Source organism: Sebastes fasciatus, chromosome 21, assembly GCF_043250625.1.
Source record: "Sebastes fasciatus isolate fSebFas1 chromosome 21, fSebFas1.pri, whole genome shotgun sequence".
Lineage (NCBI taxonomy): Eukaryota > Metazoa > Chordata > Actinopteri > Perciformes > Sebastidae > Sebastes > Sebastes fasciatus.
In genome coordinates, this window is record NC_133815.1 from 734,010 (window position 1) to 752,691 (window position 18,682).

An 18,682-nucleotide genomic window follows, 5' to 3' on the forward strand; every position below is an offset into this window, starting at 1 on the left:
CGAGACACACGAGAGACCACGAGACACACGAGAGACCAGGAGACACACGAGAGACCATGAGACACACGAGAGACCAGGAGACACACGAGAGACCATGAGACACACGAGAGACCAGGAGACACACGAGAGACCATGAGACACACGAGAGACCATGAGACACACGAGAGACCATGAGACACACGAGAGACCATGAGACACACGAGAGACCATGAGACACACGAGACCATGAGACACACGAGAGACCAGGAGACACACGAGAGACCAGGAGACACACATGAGACACACGAGAGACCAGGAGACACACGAGAGACCAGGAGACACACGAGAGACCAGGAGACACACATGAGACACACGAGAGACCAGGAGACACACGAGAGACCATGAGACACACGAGAGACCATGAGACACACGAGAGACCATGAGACACACGAGAGACCATGAGACACACGAGAGACCATGAGACACACGAGAGACCATGAGACACACGAGAGACCATGAGACACACGAGAGACCAGGAGACACACGAGAGACCAGGAGACACACGAGAGACCACGAGACACACGAGAGACCACGAGACACACGAGAGACCACGAGACACACGAGAGACCAGGAGACACACGAGAGACCACGAGACACACGAGAGACCACGAGACACACGAGAGACCAGGAGACACACGAGAGACCACGAGACACACGAGAGACCATGAGACACACGAGAGACCAGGAGACACACGAGAGACCAGGAGACACACGAGAGACCACGAGACACACGAGAGACCAGGAGACACACGAGAGACCACGAGACACACGAGAGACCACGAGACACACGAGAGACCACGAGACACACGAGAGACCAGGAGACACACGAGAGACCACGAGACACACGAGAGACCACGAGACACACGAGAGACCAGGAGACACACGAGAGACCACGAGACACACGAGAGACCAGGAGACACACGAGAGACCATGAGACACACGAGAGACCAGGAGACACACGAGAGACCATGAGACACACGAGAGACCAGGAGACACACGAGAGACCATGAGACACACGAGAGACCATGAGACACACGAGAGACCATGAGACACACGAGAGACCATGAGACACACGAGAGACCATGAGACACACGAGAGACCAGGAGACACACATGAGACACACGAGAGACCAGGAGACACACGAGAGACCATGAGACACACGAGAGACCATGAGACACACGAGAGACCATGAGACACACGAGAGACCATGAGACACACGAGAGACCATGAGACACACGAGAGACCAGGAGACACACGAGAGACCATGAGACACACGAGAGACCATGAGACACACGAGAGACCATGAGACACACGAGAGACCATGAGACACACGAGAGACCAGGAGACACACGAGAGACCATGAGACACACGAGAGACCATGAGACACACGAGAGACCAGGAGACACACGAGAGACCATGGGACACACGAGAGACCAGGAGACACACGAGAGACCAGGAGACACACGAGAGACCAGGAGACACACGAGAGACCAGGAGACACACGAGAGACCAGGAGACACACGAGAGACCAGGAGACACACGAGAGACCACGAGACACACGAGAGACCACGAGACACACGAGAGACCACGAGACACACGAGAGACCAGGAGACACACGAGAGACCACGAGACACACGAGAGACCACGAGACACACGAGAGACCAGGAGACACACGAGAGACCACGAGACACACGAGAGACCAGGAGACACACGAGAGACCATGAGACACACGAGAGACCATGAGACACACGAGAGACCAGGAGACACACGAGAGACCATGGGACACACGAGAGACCAGGAGACACACGAGAGACCAGGAGACACACGAGAGACCAGGAGACACACGAGAGACCAGGAGACACACGAGAGACCACGAGACACACGAGAGACCACGAGACACACGAGAGACCACGAGACACACGAGAGACCAGGAGACACACGAGAGACCACGAGACACACGAGAGACCACGAGACACACGAGAGACCAGGAGACACACGAGAGACCATGAGACACACGAGAGACCAGGAGACACACGAGAGACCAGGAGACACACGAGAGACCATGAGACACACGAGAGACCACGAGACACACGAGAGACCACGAGACACACGAGAGACCACGAGACACACGAGAGACCACGAGACACACGAGAGACCAGGAGACACACGAGAGACCACGAGACACACGAGAGACCACGAGACACACGAGAGACCAGGAGACACACGAGAGACCATGAGACACACGAGAGACCAGGAGACACACGAGAGACCACGAGACACACGAGAGACCAGGAGACACACGAGAGACCACGAGACACACGAGAGACCACGAGACACACGAGAGACCAGGAGACACACGAGAGACCATGAGACACACGAGAGACCAGGAGACACACGAGAGACCAGGAGACACACGAGAGACCACGAGACACACGAGAGACCACGAGACACACGAGAGACCAGGAGACACACGAGAGACCACGAGACACACGAGAGACCACGAGACACACGAGAGACCAGGAGACACACGAGAGACCATGAGACACACGAGAGACCAGGAGACACACGAGAGACCATGAGACACACGAGAGACCAGGAGACACACGAGAGACCATGAGACACACGAGAGACCATGAGACACACGAGAGACCACGAGACACACGAGAGACCACGAGACACACGAGAGACCACGAGACACACGAGAGACCATGAGACACACGAGAGACCATGAGACACACGAGAGACCATGAGACACACGAGAGACCATGAGACACACGAGAGACCATGAGACACACGAGAGACCATGAGACACACGAGAGACCAGGAGACACACGAGAGACCATGAGACACACGAGAGACCACGAGACACACGAGAGACCAGGAGACACACGAGAGACCATGAGACACACGAGAGACCATGAGACACACGAGAGACCAGGAGACACACGAGAGACCACGAGACACACGAGAGACCACGAGACACACGAGAGACCAGGAGACACACGAGAGACCATGAGACACACGAGAGACCATGAGACACACGAGAGACCAGGAGACACACGAGAGACCACGAGACACACGAGAGACCACGAGACACACGAGAGACCAGGAGACACACGAGAGACCACGAGACACACGAGAGACCACGAGACACACGAGAGACCAGGAGACACACGAGAGACCATGAGACACACGAGAGACCAGGAGACACACGAGAGACCAGGAGACACACGAGAGACCAGGAGACACACGAGAGACCATGAGACACACGAGAGACCAGGAGACACACGAGAGACCATGAGACACACGAGAGACCATGAGACACACGAGAGACCATGAGACACACGAGAGACCATGAGACACACGAGAGACCATGAGACACACGAGACCATGAGACACACGAGAGACCAGGAGACACACGAGAGACCAGGAGACACACATGAGACACACGAGAGACCAGGAGACACACGAGAGACCAGGAGACACACGAGAGACCAGGAGACACACATGAGACACACGAGAGACCAGGAGACACACGAGAGACCATGAGACACACGAGAGACCATGAGACACACGAGAGACCATGAGACACACGAGAGACCATGAGACACACGAGAGACCATGAGACACACGAGAGACCATGAGACACACGAGAGACCATGAGACACACGAGAGACCATGAGACACACGAGAGACCATGAGACACACGAGAGACCAGGAGACACACGAGAGACCATGAGACACACGAGAGACCACGAGACACACGAGAGACCATGAGACACACGAGAGACCACGAGACACACGAGAGACCACGAGACACACGAGAGACCAGGAGACACACGAGAGACCATGAGACACACGAGAGACCACGAGACACACGAGAGACCAGGAGACACACGAGAGACCACGAGACACACGAGAGACCACGAGACACACGAGAGACCAGGAGACACACGAGAGACCATGAGACACACGAGAGACCATGAGACACACGAGAGACCAGGAGACACACGAGAGACCATGAGACACACGAGAGACCAGGAGACACACGAGAGACCATGAGACACACGAGAGACCAGGAGACACACGAGAGACCATGAGACACACGAGAGACCATGAGACACACGAGAGACCATGAGACACACGAGAGACCATGAGACACACGAGAGACCATGAGACACACGAGAGACCAGGAGACACACATGAGACACACGAGAGACCAGGAGACACACATGAGACACACGAGAGACCATGAGACACACGAGAGACCATGAGACACACGAGAGACCATGAGACACACGAGAGACCATGAGACACACGAGAGACCATGAGACACACGAGAGACCATGAGACACACGAGAGACCAGGAGACACACATGAGACACACGAGAGACCAGGAGACACACATGAGACACACGAGAGACCATGAGACACACGAGAGACCATGAGACACACGAGAGACCATGAGACACACGAGAGACCATGAGACACACGAGAGACCATGAGACACACGAGAGACCATGAGACACACGAGAGACCATGAGACACACGAGAGACCATGAGACACACGAGAGACCATGAGACACCGACCCGGGTGATTTATACGTGTAAGAAGTTCCAAACAGGAACTTTAAGTTCAGTTAAATCATCTGTTTTTATGATTTATTCACGATGAACCTGAAGTAACGCAGCTCTTGTTATACTCACACCTGAGCGGCTGTGTCAGGTGTGAGGTGTGACCGAGCTGATGTAGAAACGAGTCCGGGGCGTCTCGTTTATCCGTACTTCCTGTCCCGATGAGCCTCCGGTGGGGCGGAGCTGCTCTCTACGGCGCTCTGAACTCGTCACAGAGACGATGTCAGCCGCCGCTCTGCCGTATAAATTATCACTCGGCTCTTATAAAGTCTGCGGAGTGTGTGAGGAGAGTCAGAAGTCTGCGGCGTCGTTTTCTTTCTGCCGTCAGCAGCGAGTCCTCGGAGACGCCGCTCACACACACTCTCGGCTCGCGCTCAGCTCGGCGTGTCAGTCTAATTAACATGTAGACGTCTTTATTAAGGTAATAGGCAGCCGGCCTCTTTTCTCATTACACAGCGCTCAGGTTGAATCACTGTTTGGAATAACTTCACCTCTCTGCCAGCAATTAATCACGTCCGACGCCGTTAAACATCTCCTCTCCTCTCTCTTCTTTTTCTTTTTGCTCCTGTCATTGTGCGAGGAGAGAGGAGGAGAGAACGAGGAGAGAACGAGGAGAGAGGAGGAGAGAGGAGGCGAGGTTAAATGACGAGGAGGAGGTCAAACAGGAAGTACATGTATGTGCACGTGTTAGCGTGAATCAGCGGTACACAGATGTGTTAGAGAACATCTGGTTCAGTCAACTACAACTCCCAAGATGCATTTCGTTACGTAACGTCCAATCACAGAGCTTCAAATTCTGTTATGTGCATTAAAAAAACTCCTAATTTACTCAAGTACAATGTTGAGGTACTTCTCCTCTACGACATCCCAGAGGGAGAGATTGTACTTCACTGTACTACCTTCTGTTTAGTCCTGTAAGCTTCTTACATCTTGCTGATGTATATAGTGTGTTATTTTATGTTTATAATTTAGATTTGTTATGCTACTTGTAGTCGTCGGGTGTATTTATAGTGTATTCTAATATTCTTTATATTTAGTTAATATAATAATTCATCCTCTCACCTCCTGAAACACCGCCACAGTTCCTCCTTTTCTCCTTCTCTCTCTGTCTGTCTCATGTTTCATCATCAGTACAGATAAAGCACCGCCTGCTCTTTATTCCCCCTGATCTGATCAGTAGGACTCAGTTTAACCCTTCGTCGTCCTGCCTGTTCGGTGTTTTTCATTAAAACACGCGTCCATACGGGCGGATAAACTGTGTGTCCTCTCTGGACTACAAACTGGATAATGAGACACGAGAACATCACCAGCAGAAGGAGGGAAATCCCCTCAAGTCCAACACACCTCCACAAACACCGCCGCCGTGTGTGTGTGTGTGTGTTTACTCGTGTGAACGGCGGTGTGTAGCTGTGTTTCTGGCTCCGTCAGCCTCTCCATCTGTCGACCTCCGTCACAGTCGGGACATGTTGGGGTGAAACCACGTCTCCTCCTCAGACTGGAGAGAAACGCCCCACCGTGATCCTCTTTAAAGGAACACGTTTGTCTTCGTATCTCTGAGCAAATGCTGCTTTTTATTTATAGGTTATATGTTTCAGTTCATATCAGTGCCCCCCCCCCCTGACTAGAGACATAGAGCATTCAGAGGATGGATGAATCAAACTAGAGACCTAGAGCATTCAGAGGATGGATGGATCAAACTAGAGACCTAGAGCATTCAGAGGATGGATGGATCAGACTAGAGACCTAGAGCATTCAGAGGATGGATGGATCAGACTAGAGACCTAGAGCATTCAGAGGATGGATGGATCAGACTAGAGACCTAGAGCATTCAGAGGATGGATGGATCAGACTTGAGACCTAGAGCATTCAGAGGATGGATGGATCAGACTAGAGACCTAGAGCATTCAGAGGATGGATGGATCAAACTAGAGACCTAGAGCATTCAGAGGATGGATGGATCAGACTAGAGACCTAGAGCATTCAGAGGATGGATGGATCAGACTAGAGACCTAGAGCATTCAGAGGATGGATGGATCAAACTAGAGACATAGAGCATTCAGAGGATGGATGAATCAAACTAGAGACCTAGAGCATTCAGAGGATGGATGGATCAAACTAGAGACCTAGAGCATTCAGAGGATGGATGGATCAGACTAGAGACCTAGAGCATTCAGAGGATGGATGGATCAGACTAGAGACCTAGAGCATTCAGAGGATGGATGGATCAGACTAGAGACCTAGAGCATTCAGAGGATGGATGGATCAAACTAGAGACCTAGAGCATTCAGAGGATGGATGGATCAAACTAGAGACATAGAGCATTCAGAGGATGGATGGATCAAACTAGAGACCTAGAGCATTCAGAGGATGGATGGATCAGACTTGAGACCTAGAGCATTCAGAGGATGGATGGATCAGACTAGAGACCTAGAGCATTCAGAGGATGGATGGATCAGACTTGAGACCTAGAGCATTCAGAGGATGGATGGATCAAACTAGAGACATAGAGCATTCAGAGGATGGATGGATCAAACTAGAGACCTAGAGCATTCAGAGGATGGATGGATCAAACTAGAGACCTAGAGCATTCAGAGGATGGATGGATCAAACTAGAGACCTAGAGCATTCAGAGGATGGATGGATCAAACTAGAGACATAGAGCATTCAGAGGATGGATGGATCAAACTAGAGACATAGAGCATTCAGAGGATGGATGGATCAAACTAGAGACCTAGAGCATTCAGAGGATGGATGGATCAGACTAGAGACCTAGAGCATTCAGAGGATGGATGGATCAGACTAGAGACCTAGAGCATTCAGAGGATGGATGGATCAAGGCCGAAGAACAGTCCAAAAAATGTCCGAATAAACAGAAAATATTGACAATAAGGGGGTTTCTGAGCAGTTTTACACAACACAAGTGCTCGCCATCCAATCGCCGAAAAATGCAAATTCTTGCAGAAATCTCCAAATGTCAAAAGTTTTCGATCCCAAATCTTAGCATGTCTTCTTCTATGGTGTTCCTCAAGGTCTTGGTGTCTTAATGTGGTATTTTGGAGGGATTATTGATCATTTTTATCAATTCTCCAGTGGTAAAAAAATGGTTAAATTTAGCACCAAATCTGAGTGCCAAATGGAATCAACTTATGAGACATAACAGAGCATGAGGATGACTATCATATACTTCTATCATCATGTTCTAAACCCTTACACACTTTCACAGTTTATTTTAATGAATGAATTCATGTTTATTTCTGATAAATGACTAGAAGAACTTAACCCTCAGTGTTGAGCTGCATCTCAAATGAATCTTCAGGTTCCAGCTTTCAGATGGTGTTCACCACTTCTATGTGACATCTACTGTTGACCTGCTATCTCCCCTAAAGAAGACTAAACTATGGGTCTCATTACGTGTTTTAAACTGCGACTGTAATTGGGAAAAAATACTTTTTTCCTTGAAACGTAATTGAAGATGCAGTTTAGTTGTACGGGAAGGTAGTTTTGTAGGAGACGGGGTTGATCGGAGAGAACAAAGAACTGAAGACGTCCAGAATATATGTCAGATATAACTCAGTCATATTTCATCACATGAGTCCATGGACATGAGTCACTGTTGTGACGAAAAGAGAGCTGAGCCGGAAGGCAAAGCTCTCGATCTACCGGTCAGTCTTCGTTCCTCCTCTCACCTGTGGTCATGAGGGTTGGGTCATGACCGAAAGAACTAGATGGCGGGTACAAGCGGCCGAAATGTGTTTCCTCAGGAGGGTGGCTGGCGTCTCCCTTAGAGATAGGGTGAGAAGCTCAGTCATCCGTGAGGGACTCAGAGTAGAGTCGCTGCTCCTTTGCGTCGAAAGGAGCCAGTTGAGGTGGTTCGGGCATCTAGTACGGATGCCCCCCCCCCTGGACGCCTCCCTTGGGAGGTGTTCCAGGCATGACCAGCTGGGAGGAGGCCACGGGGAAGACCCAGGACTAGGTGGAGAGATTACATCTCCACTCTGGCCTGGGAACGCCTCGGGATCCCCCAGTCAGAGCTGGTTAATGTGTGGGGTCCCCTGCTGGAGCTGTTGCCCCCGCGACCCGACCCCGGATAAGAGGTTGAAGATGGATGGATGGATGGATGGATGGATGGATGGATGGATGGATGGATGGATGGATGGATGGATGGATGGATGGATGGATGGATGGATGGAATTCTTCTGTCTTTACTTTTCCTTCCTTGGTCTAACCCTCGCTGCCTCTCTCATTAGTCTTTCTTTATAATCTGGGCCGCTGTACAGGGACTGTTGATTATCACTGTGTGGATGACAAAGTGTCTTAACCTCCACTAAACAGGGGATCAGGCCTCTAAGCTGTGTGAACAGCTCCACCACCTAACCTCGCCAAAGCCCGGCCGTTTCCCAGTAATCCGCCCGTAATTACAGCCTGATCTCTGACTGATTGGTGCGAGGACGCTCACACACCTGAGAGGGAGAGAGTGTGTGTGTGTGAGTGTTTCGTACGTTTTGCAATGAGTAGTTTGAAATGAGCAGAAAAACAAACAGCAGTAGGAGGTGGGAAGCTGCGTCATGTACCTGAGTATGTGTGTGTTTTAGTTTAAAGTGGATAAAAATACAAAGAATACAGTATTTGTGGAATCGTGACTCATGTTTGTGTTTGTGTTGGCGCCCACGGCCGAGCAGCACCAACATGATCACAGTAATACACAGAAGAAAAGGAACTGACGATAATTGAACTGATGTTTTTGATCTATTTTGAAGTGATGATGTAAAACCAGAGAGCTCATCACCAGATAGAGACGTTCACCGTCGTCTGCATCAACGACCACCATCATCAACGCCATCGGTGATGATGTCACTGAGTTAATGACTAGGATGCTAAATTTGGGCAAAGTCAATATTTGGACACGCTGATGATTAATGACGTTCGTGCACACGTTGTGTCAGGCTGTTCTCATACGACAGTCGTAGCTTGCGGTTAAAGGACGACATGTTGAGCTACAGACGCCGCAATTCAGCTGAAATCCACGTAATAGTGAAACAGGAAGTATAAAGAGCGACAAACGCTGCGTAGGGACGAGGTTGGGCTGGATAGGTGGCTCAAAAAACACCAGACTTTCACTCAAGAGACCGACGTTCATGTGCCGTAGGAAACCAGAAGTCAACGTTGATTTATTTGTAACTTCCGTACTTAAGTAACGCCACTTCCGTACTTGTTTTACCCCAAACGGTGTTCCTCAGAGCTGGATGCATGTTTTCTTTTGTTGGGTTAAAGCTGGTTAAAGGTGCACACACATTGTTCATAAAGGACATCATGTGGAATTCTTTATGGTTAACAGTAATAAGACAAACATTAATAAGCCCTGGTTATTTAGTGTTGAAGCTTCATTGGGGTTAGCAGATGATGATTTTCACACCAGTGACTCTTTGTCTAACGTCTTCAAACACTCAGAAACCCAACACAAATCAAAGACGTGAATCAGAAACAAACACTGGCGTCCGTTTCATCACGCCCTGATTTGTTCTTGAAGTCTGTTTTAATTGAACACAGTTTTTCCCTCTCGTGTCTCTCGCTCTGACCCCCTCCCACTACATTGATCTATAAATGGCGAGGTAAACCCGCCTGTTGCCTGGTTACTAATCACTCTGCATAATTTATGTGGTCCTCATCACTAATTCAGGAGCGAGGCTCAATAACAGGCAGCCGCCGCAGACTGTTTCAGCCCATGTTGTTTTCATAATCTATATTCATTACTGGAGGCCGATTCAAAGCAGCGCTCGCACCGCGGGGAGAGTTCATGTTCGAGATTTCAGACACGAAGTCTGCACTCGTATTCAGAGTGACAATGAGTGAAACAGTTGGACAGAATTAAATCTCTCCACTGTCATGGTTACTGTCAGCACTTTGTGACGTTGTTGAGAAAAGTTGTGGACAGAAACAGTAAAGAGAAGCGTCCACATGTTGATGAGCAACATATTGAAGTTTACGGATGGGTAGTCCAGTGTCCCGCGCGGTCGCTCATCACTGTGTCGGTCAGTGAATGAAACTGTGAATTCTTTAGAGTTTGAGAATATTATCCTACTTCTAGACCATTTAAACAACAGGGCTGTCAAAGTTAATGAGATAATAACGCCTTAACGCAAAATAGTTTTAATTCCTTTAACGCAACTTATGATTTGTAGGTTGTAGCGGGTTCAGTTTTAAAGCTAGAGTGAATATTCTGGTATCATTTGAAACTATAAAACCTGATGAATCCATCGGTACCAACCAGGTCAGACTAGCTCGTAACGAAGGAGGTTAAATAACGCTCCAAACTGTCAATTGTCATGTCCATGTTCAAAGGGGTCCCTTGACCTCTGACCTCCAGATCAGTGAATGTAAATGGGTTCTATGGGTACCCACGAGTCTCCCCTTTACAGACATGCCCACTTTATGATAATCACATGCAGTTTGGGGCAAGTCATAGTCAAGTCAGCACACTGACACACTGACAGCTGTTGTTGCCTGTTGGGCTGCAGTTTGCCATGTTATGATTGGAGCATATTGTTTTATGCTAAATGCAGTACCTGTGAGGGTTTCTGGATCAATATCTGTCATTGATTTGTGTTGTTAAGAATTAAATAGTTGAAACGTCATGATGCATGGTTTTCACAGGACATCATGTAGTTTTCTTCTTGATTTTTTTTGCAGTCATTTCTTTTATTAAATGCTCCAATTTTCTGTTTGCAACCTCCTTTTATATAAAGTCTTTGTGACTGTAATTGTCCTATACATTTTCTAGTTGCACAACATTTGTTTTATATCTGTCATTTTGAGTTGAACAAGCAAAAGTCCATTTCCCCTCTTTCTCTGCCCGTTTGACTCCCGTGTTGCATTGCAGTCATATTTCCCTCCTCGAGAGCTGCCAGTGAGAGTTTCCATCTATAAATCACGGTGTTGGGGGACTGGTGGAGGCTGCCAATAGTCCATTTAGGACTGCGAATGGTGACGGATGAGTGTGTGGCTGTGTGAGGTGAAAAGATGAGCCTCCGAGGGCTTCGTATTAACTTGTTCCTCTAACTGGTCCGATACAGCTGCTGTCTGAAACTGGGACTGATGGTCCCCCTTTAAAATCAACACCAGCACATGGGCCTTTTATTTTGAAACGTAAAAGGATAAGTGGATGAAGGGATGAAGGAGGAAGTAAGAGAACAGTGATGGACGGCAGAGTGAAGCGGAGAGCTGGGATGAACAAGTGCAGGTAGAATTAAAAGAGACAAAAGGAGTGATGGTGGGAACGTGGAGGAGAAATGGATGAGGTGAGAAGGAGGAATGAGCTATAAGAGTGATGGAGGAGGAAAGAGGAGAGGCTGTAAATGTAGGGATTAGAGAGGTGGGGAGGAGGAAGGAGGGATGGGAGGAAGGGGAAGCAAAGAGCAACAGAAAAAGACTTGAAAAATGTAAATGTAGAGGAAGGAGAGGTGAGAGACTGAAAGAGTGATGGTCCAATTTTCACTGGTTACTTGGCATGGGTTCGGTCCACTATTCATTGGTTAATTAGGACTGGTTTGCTCCAATAATCCCTGGTTATTTGGCACTGGTTTGGTCCAAGATTCACTGGTTGAGTAGCATTTGTTTGTCCCAATATCTACTGGTTATTTGGCACTGGTTTGGTCCAACATTCACTGGTTGATTAGCATTTGTTTATCCCAATATCTACTGGTTACTTGGCACTGGTACGGTCCAATATTCACTGGTTGATTAGCAGTTGTTTGCTCCAATATTCACTGGTTATTTGGCACTGGTTTGGTCCAATAATCACTGGTAGATTAGCATTGATTTGCTCAAACAGTCACTGGTAACTTGGCACTGGTTTGTTTCAGTAATCACTGGTTATTTGGTACTGGTTTGGTCCAATAATCACTAGTGTTTCAGCCCAGATTTAGTCCATTATTCTCTGGTGTTTCAGCCCTGATTTAGTCCAATATTCTCTGGTGTTTTAGCTCTGATTTAGTCCAATACTTTCTGATGTTTTAGCTCAGAATTAGACAAATAACAAACTACATTTGCTATTGGACGGATTATTCACGTTTTCCCGTCCGAGTGTTTTTTCTGTTCTGTGTGAACACATGAGTCTGCACACAGATGTCACATTATTCACACAGATGCATCACTGCTGCCGTCACGCGTCACGTGACCATTAAACGATGACGTCATCGACAGACGGCGATACGGCTACACACACACACACACACACACAGAGCCCCCACCGCAATCAGTGAGCTGTCCTGATTGGCTGGAGGAGGAGGCCTGGCATTGCAGAGCTGAGTGTGAGTAGAAAGAGGGAGTGCAGGGGGCTGTCTCATCTCAAACACACACTGCAATGTTTGCTCTCGGGCCATCTATCCTCGCTTTGTGTCGTGCAATCTGTTTTGGCTGATGTCTGTGCCACACGGCAGCTCAGTTCAATGATATTCTGCCCACACACACACACACACACACACACACACACACTCAGACTGACTGTTGAGCATCAGTCAGGCGTCTTTCCCGGCTTTCTTCTTGGCCGCCTGTACGTCAGCATCTCGTGTGTCAGATGTGTGATTTTTCTTGCGTTGAAAGCTCTTCATTAGCCTCAGTGTCAGTTAATCTGCCGGCAGCTCTGGATGATGTTCATCAGCTCACAGACTCTTCGCCGTTGATCCCGGTGGTTGAGATGATCCAGACGGGCTGACAGGCTCAAGATCCTCAGATCTGATGCAGCGGAAGGCGAAGACACTCCTCGCTCTGACACTCAGAGTCTGATGAGTACATGTTCGCAGAGAGTTCAAAACCCTGCAGCCCAAATGCAAGGCTGTGTCGGAGTCTGGAGCCTCACGTCTGAAGGTTATAGACAAGTCCTGCAACCTAAAATGTCCAGTTTATAGACCAGTTCTATTCTGCAAACCTCCAGTTAATACACGCCAAGACTTCTAGGTTATAGACCAGGTGTCCAGTTCCATTTACCCACCATTTGTACACCCAAACACCCCAGATCATACCCCCCAAACGTTAACTGTAAAGACCAGTCATGAACCCCAAATCTCCAGCTTATAGACCAGTCCCAAACCCTCAAATCTCCAGTTTATAGACCAGTCCTACCCTGCCAAGACCCTACTTAGTACACATCAAAACATCTAGGTTATAGACCAGTTGTAAACTTCCATTTATCAATCATTTGTACATCCAAAAACTCCAGTTCATACACCCCTTCTACTCCTCAAATCTCAGTTAATAGACCAGTTCTACACCCCCAAATGTCAACCAGTCCTGAACCCTAAACCACAAGTGGAATAGGTGAGTTGTAAATCCCCTAAACTCCAGTTTATAGACCAGTCCAATACCTGCAAGTCTCCAGGTTTTGGATCAGCCCTACTTCGCTAATCTCAAATCAACAGATGAAGTGTACAACCCCAAAAACCTAGTTTATAAACGTGTCCCGCGACCCCAAACCTCCAGTTTAAAGACCAAATCTGCACCCCCAAATCACCTGTTTACTGACCAGTCCTTCATGCTTACCCCTCCAGTTATACCAGGCCTAAACCCCGTTTACCTCCAGTTTACAGACCTGTCCTGACACCCAACTTTACAGTGTATAAGCCTGTCCTACTTCCCAGATATCCTGAATCAGTTCTACACCCCCAAACCTCCAGTTCATAGACCAGTCCAACACCTTCAAAACTCTGGTGTATAGACCAATACAACTTCCCAAACCTCAACTTTATCGATGAGTTGTATACCCTCTACCTGCCCTACACCTCGTTCCCAGTTTATAGACCCGTATTCCATCCCAGAAACAACCAAACCTCCAGACTGATGCCCCCAACTCTTTTTCCAGCTCTGCTTTTTGGTCTCAATAGTTTATTTCTCTCCATAATTCCAGAAACTAGAAGGAATAAAAAGTTTAGGCACAAGGAAACTCCCTTGAGTTAGTCAGTTAATGTTTTCTTTCCTATCACATCTCAAAGACCAAGATTTTGAAAAAATAATGAGCGGTATTTCAATATTTTTGTAGTTGACAGCATTTAAAAATACCTGGTGAGTAGAAAAATCAGCGACGTTCAGCGTTGCAAACTCTCAGCCACCGAGAGGTCTTCTCTCAGTTGTCAAAGACTTTATGTGAGCTCCTTTTTCCAAGTTAGAGAACCATATTTCTAAGTCTAAAAGGGAAGTTTGTCAAGTGGTTAATTTCTTTAAATGTGGCACGAGATGAATAATAAATGTCTTCGTAATGTACTTGCTTTTCTTGTGAGAAATCCTCCTGGTTGACAGCTTTGTATTTGCTTTAGTTTTACTCTCATTTATTAGGTGGATCTGGTTTTAAATTATATTTGAACTGGCATTAAAAAGTCTCCGCTTCCACTCGCAGAAAGCTGCAGTCACCCCGTCTAATTACAAGCGGTGTTTCCTGTCACGGCTGCCTTTGTAATCATTACACTTAATCACAATCATGCAGCTTAAAACCACAACCGCCGTCGCACAGTCTCTAATAATGCAGTCATAAATATATTCATGGCAAATATAATTAGGAGGAGTGGAGACGGATGAGAGGAGAGGGAGAAGAAATGATGTTTTTATCGGGGAGGAATTGAAGCCAACAGCGGGGAGGAAAGAAACGAAGAGAGGGTTTCAAAATCTGAATCAAATAAGACGAGGAAAGGAGGAACACGGGGAAGGAAAAGCAAAGGAAAAGTAAGAGAAAGGAAACATGATATGGAAGATGGTAGACCCCAGTTTGACATCTAGTCTTTATGTAGTTACATTTCAGTATTATGACTATTGTTGGATTCATACTGAGATCAGACGACATGATAACCTGATCCAACAGACGTCAAACGACAACCGACGTTTGTGACGTGTTTTTAGTGACGTAGTTCCGTACTTATGTTACGTTGTTTTTGTACGGATTGTACTTAGTTTACCTACTTATTCTAAGCCCAACCATGATGTTTCTCCTAAACCTAACTAAGTGGTTTTGTTGCCTAAACATAACCGCGACTGTTTCACATTTTAAAGTCGTGGCACAGAAATGACACGCGAAAATCCTTAAGATGTGGTGGTATTTATACGCCTTCTGTGAGATCGTGTTGGAAATGCAACATGCAAAACGTGCGACAGCTTGATTAACGGTTTACTGTGTGATTCTGCAGCTTTTGCATTAGAATAGAAATGAGTTCATTTGTCTGTTTCTTTATTACATCATCATTACGTTTTTATTCGTTCATCATACTCATCATTTTTGTTTTCAAACGTTTTTTAGTTTTTTGTTTTCATCGTATTTCCATCATGTGCTTTATGAATGATTCTTGTCGTAGTTTCTGTCGACAGCGGAGGAGACCAGAGATGAGATGAAAAGCCTGAAAAAAGGAAAAACAATAACAGCGAGTGATGGAAAACGACAGAAGCTGGAGAGAAAAGACGTTAGAGACTGAGAGAACGGCGGGGGGAATTATTGAAAAATCAAATGTGAGGAGAGGAAAAATGAAAGAATAAATGAAAGTAGAGGGGAGAGAATAGTGACGGAGGTGTGTGAGTCAGAAAAGAAGGGAAGAGTGGCAGAGGAGAGGAGAATGAAGGAGGTGAAGAAAAAGAAAGGGTGTGGAGGAAGAGGAGGAGGAAGAGGAGGAAGAGGAGGAAGAGGGGTCACGGATCTGATTGATTGTGCGTTATGATGAAGTGGAGATTTATTCCAGCGTGTTCCCTCATCTCCCGCGACCCCTCGACCCAGCGCTCATTAGCATAGAAACCACATTCCCCATCTGCTGATTGGACCGGCAGCGACAAGACCAGGATGTAAAGGAGGAAGTGGGTGCGTTGCACGGGCGCTTTGTGGACTCACGCACACACACCTACGAGGAGGGATGGGGGGGCAGGCAGGTTACACATCATCATAATAAGCAGAAGCATTTCCAATCAAAGCAGGTAATTCTTCTTCCCGCTAGCTCGCTCGCCGTCCGCCTCTTGTTCTGTGCATGTGTGTGTGTGTGTGTGTGTGTGTGTGTGTGTGTGTGTGTGTGTGTGTGTGTGTGTGTGTGTGTGTGTGTGCGTGCGTGTGCTCGTGGGTGTGTTTGTTCATTAGTGGAGAGCCATTTGAATGCCCCCACGCACAAATATTTAGAAAAATGTCCAGATTACATCCCGAGCCTCTCCGCCCACTCCTCACCCCGCCGCTGACCTCACAATACCAGTCTGGAAGCCAAATCACAGCCCGCGGCCGCGGCGCTGCTGCTCGCCGCTAATTATTCCTGCAGATCTGTGTGAAAGTGACGATACAGGAATCTAATCTCTCCCTCAGCGCCTCTTTCTCTTTCTGCAGTGACACATCCTGTTTCTCCAGCGGGCTCAGTGTGACCAGCAGCATACCAACTAATCCTGTTCCCGTCCAACACGCCCCCCCATTCACAAACCATCATTCATATTACCACGCTATTCTGATCTGCAACCTCCACGCTCAAAGGTGCTCCGTGTAGTGCTCCACAGAAGTAGGGAGGCGTTTTTCACCTCTACTGCTGGGTCTATATGATCTGAATTAACCCCCTGAGGTCAACGCTGTCGTATACCACAGAAAATTACTCCAGTTACTATTTTTAGAATATCTCCAGAACGCTGCGGTGTAGAGACTTACTTTAACTTGCAGCTGCTTCGTCACCACCGCAGCTTTCTAATGAGGTGTCGGCTGCATCGTCTTCCTTTCAGACGGTTTGTAATCCAGCTTGGAACAACAGGTTTCTTTCCGAGACTTCATAAAAGTAATAAATCCAACAATGAAAGTCAGGCGCCGGGACTTCTCTTTAAAAAATGTAAATATCTTTTGATGTGTGTTGGTTGGAATGATCATTTTATCTGGAGGTCAGAGGTTTTTTAGGTTGAAAGTTTTTCCTCACCAAAATTTAGTGTAAGTTTGGAGCGTTATTTAACCTCCTTCATGACCAGCTGGCATGACCTGGTTGGTACCGATGGATTCATCAGGTTTTATAGTTTTATATGACACCAGTATCAGACTTTTCTTCTGTTTTTGTTTCGGACTTTTTTTCAGACATTTTTTGAGACAATTTTCAGACTTTTTTGGACTTTTTTTACATTTTTTTCGGATTCATCAGGTTTTATAGTTTACTATGATGCCAGTTGACGCAGAATACCTAAACCTAACAAAGAAGTTTTGTTTCAAATTACAACCGCGTGTTTAAAATAGTTTAAGACTGTTTTCCTCGCCAAGATTTAGCGTAAGTTTGGAGCATTATTTATCCTCCTTCATGACCAGCTGGCATGACCTGGTTGGTACCGATGAGCTCGCTGCAATCTAAAAATCACAAGTTGCGTTAATGCATTAACTAAATTAGTGGCATTAAAACAAATTTGTTAAACCTACGAAAAGTAATGCGCTGTAATTCCAGCCTGTTTGCACAAAAAGGCGTATAAATGCCACGAGTACGCCGTTCTTGATTAGAGTTAGTGACGCAGTATAACAACCGAGAAAGACCACTTATGGTGGACGGGTCCAACAAACACAGGGCTTTTAAACAGGAGAACGTTGTTTTGGTTCGTAAGTTACGTTAGTGGCGTTTGTTGACGTGTTTTCCGTTGTGGTTTCTGTACGTGTTTTACTTAGTTTACGTACTTATTTTAAAACTGAACCTGCTACAACCTCTGAAAGACCATAGAATAGTTGGTTAATGACTAAATTCCTGTGAAACTAATGACATTCCCTCGTTCAGCCTCACAGAGATGCTAGCATGGCTACAGACTCTTATTTTGAAACAGCAGGTCTGTCATTGTTGAACTTTAAACAACTTTAAACTGTTCATTTCTGTCGTTTCACAGCTTTTCCCGGTGGAGTAAATGCCGGGTTCGAACCCAGAGACTCGTGTAAAACGTGTTAGTCTCAGATCTGTAAATTGAAAACTAGTGTACAGCTGAGTAAGAGTGAAAACTTCATCTTATAAGTGACAGAAAAAAACTGTGAAAACTTGCAGCAGACTGATGCAGGATCACG

At 47.1% G+C, this 18,682-nt stretch overlaps 1 protein-coding gene and 1 long non-coding RNA gene across 4 annotated transcripts in view; both read left to right on the forward strand.

The window, feature by feature from the left end:
• The window catches only part of LOC141759878 (uncharacterized), a 213,177-nt gene that overhangs the window by 153,728 nt on the left and 40,767 nt on the right, over positions 1–18,682 (forward strand). The window lies entirely within an intron of this gene.
• fars2 (phenylalanyl-tRNA synthetase 2, mitochondrial) overlaps positions 1–18,682 on the forward strand; it is a 114,783-nt gene that overhangs the window by 55,334 nt on the left and 40,767 nt on the right. The window lies entirely within an intron of this gene.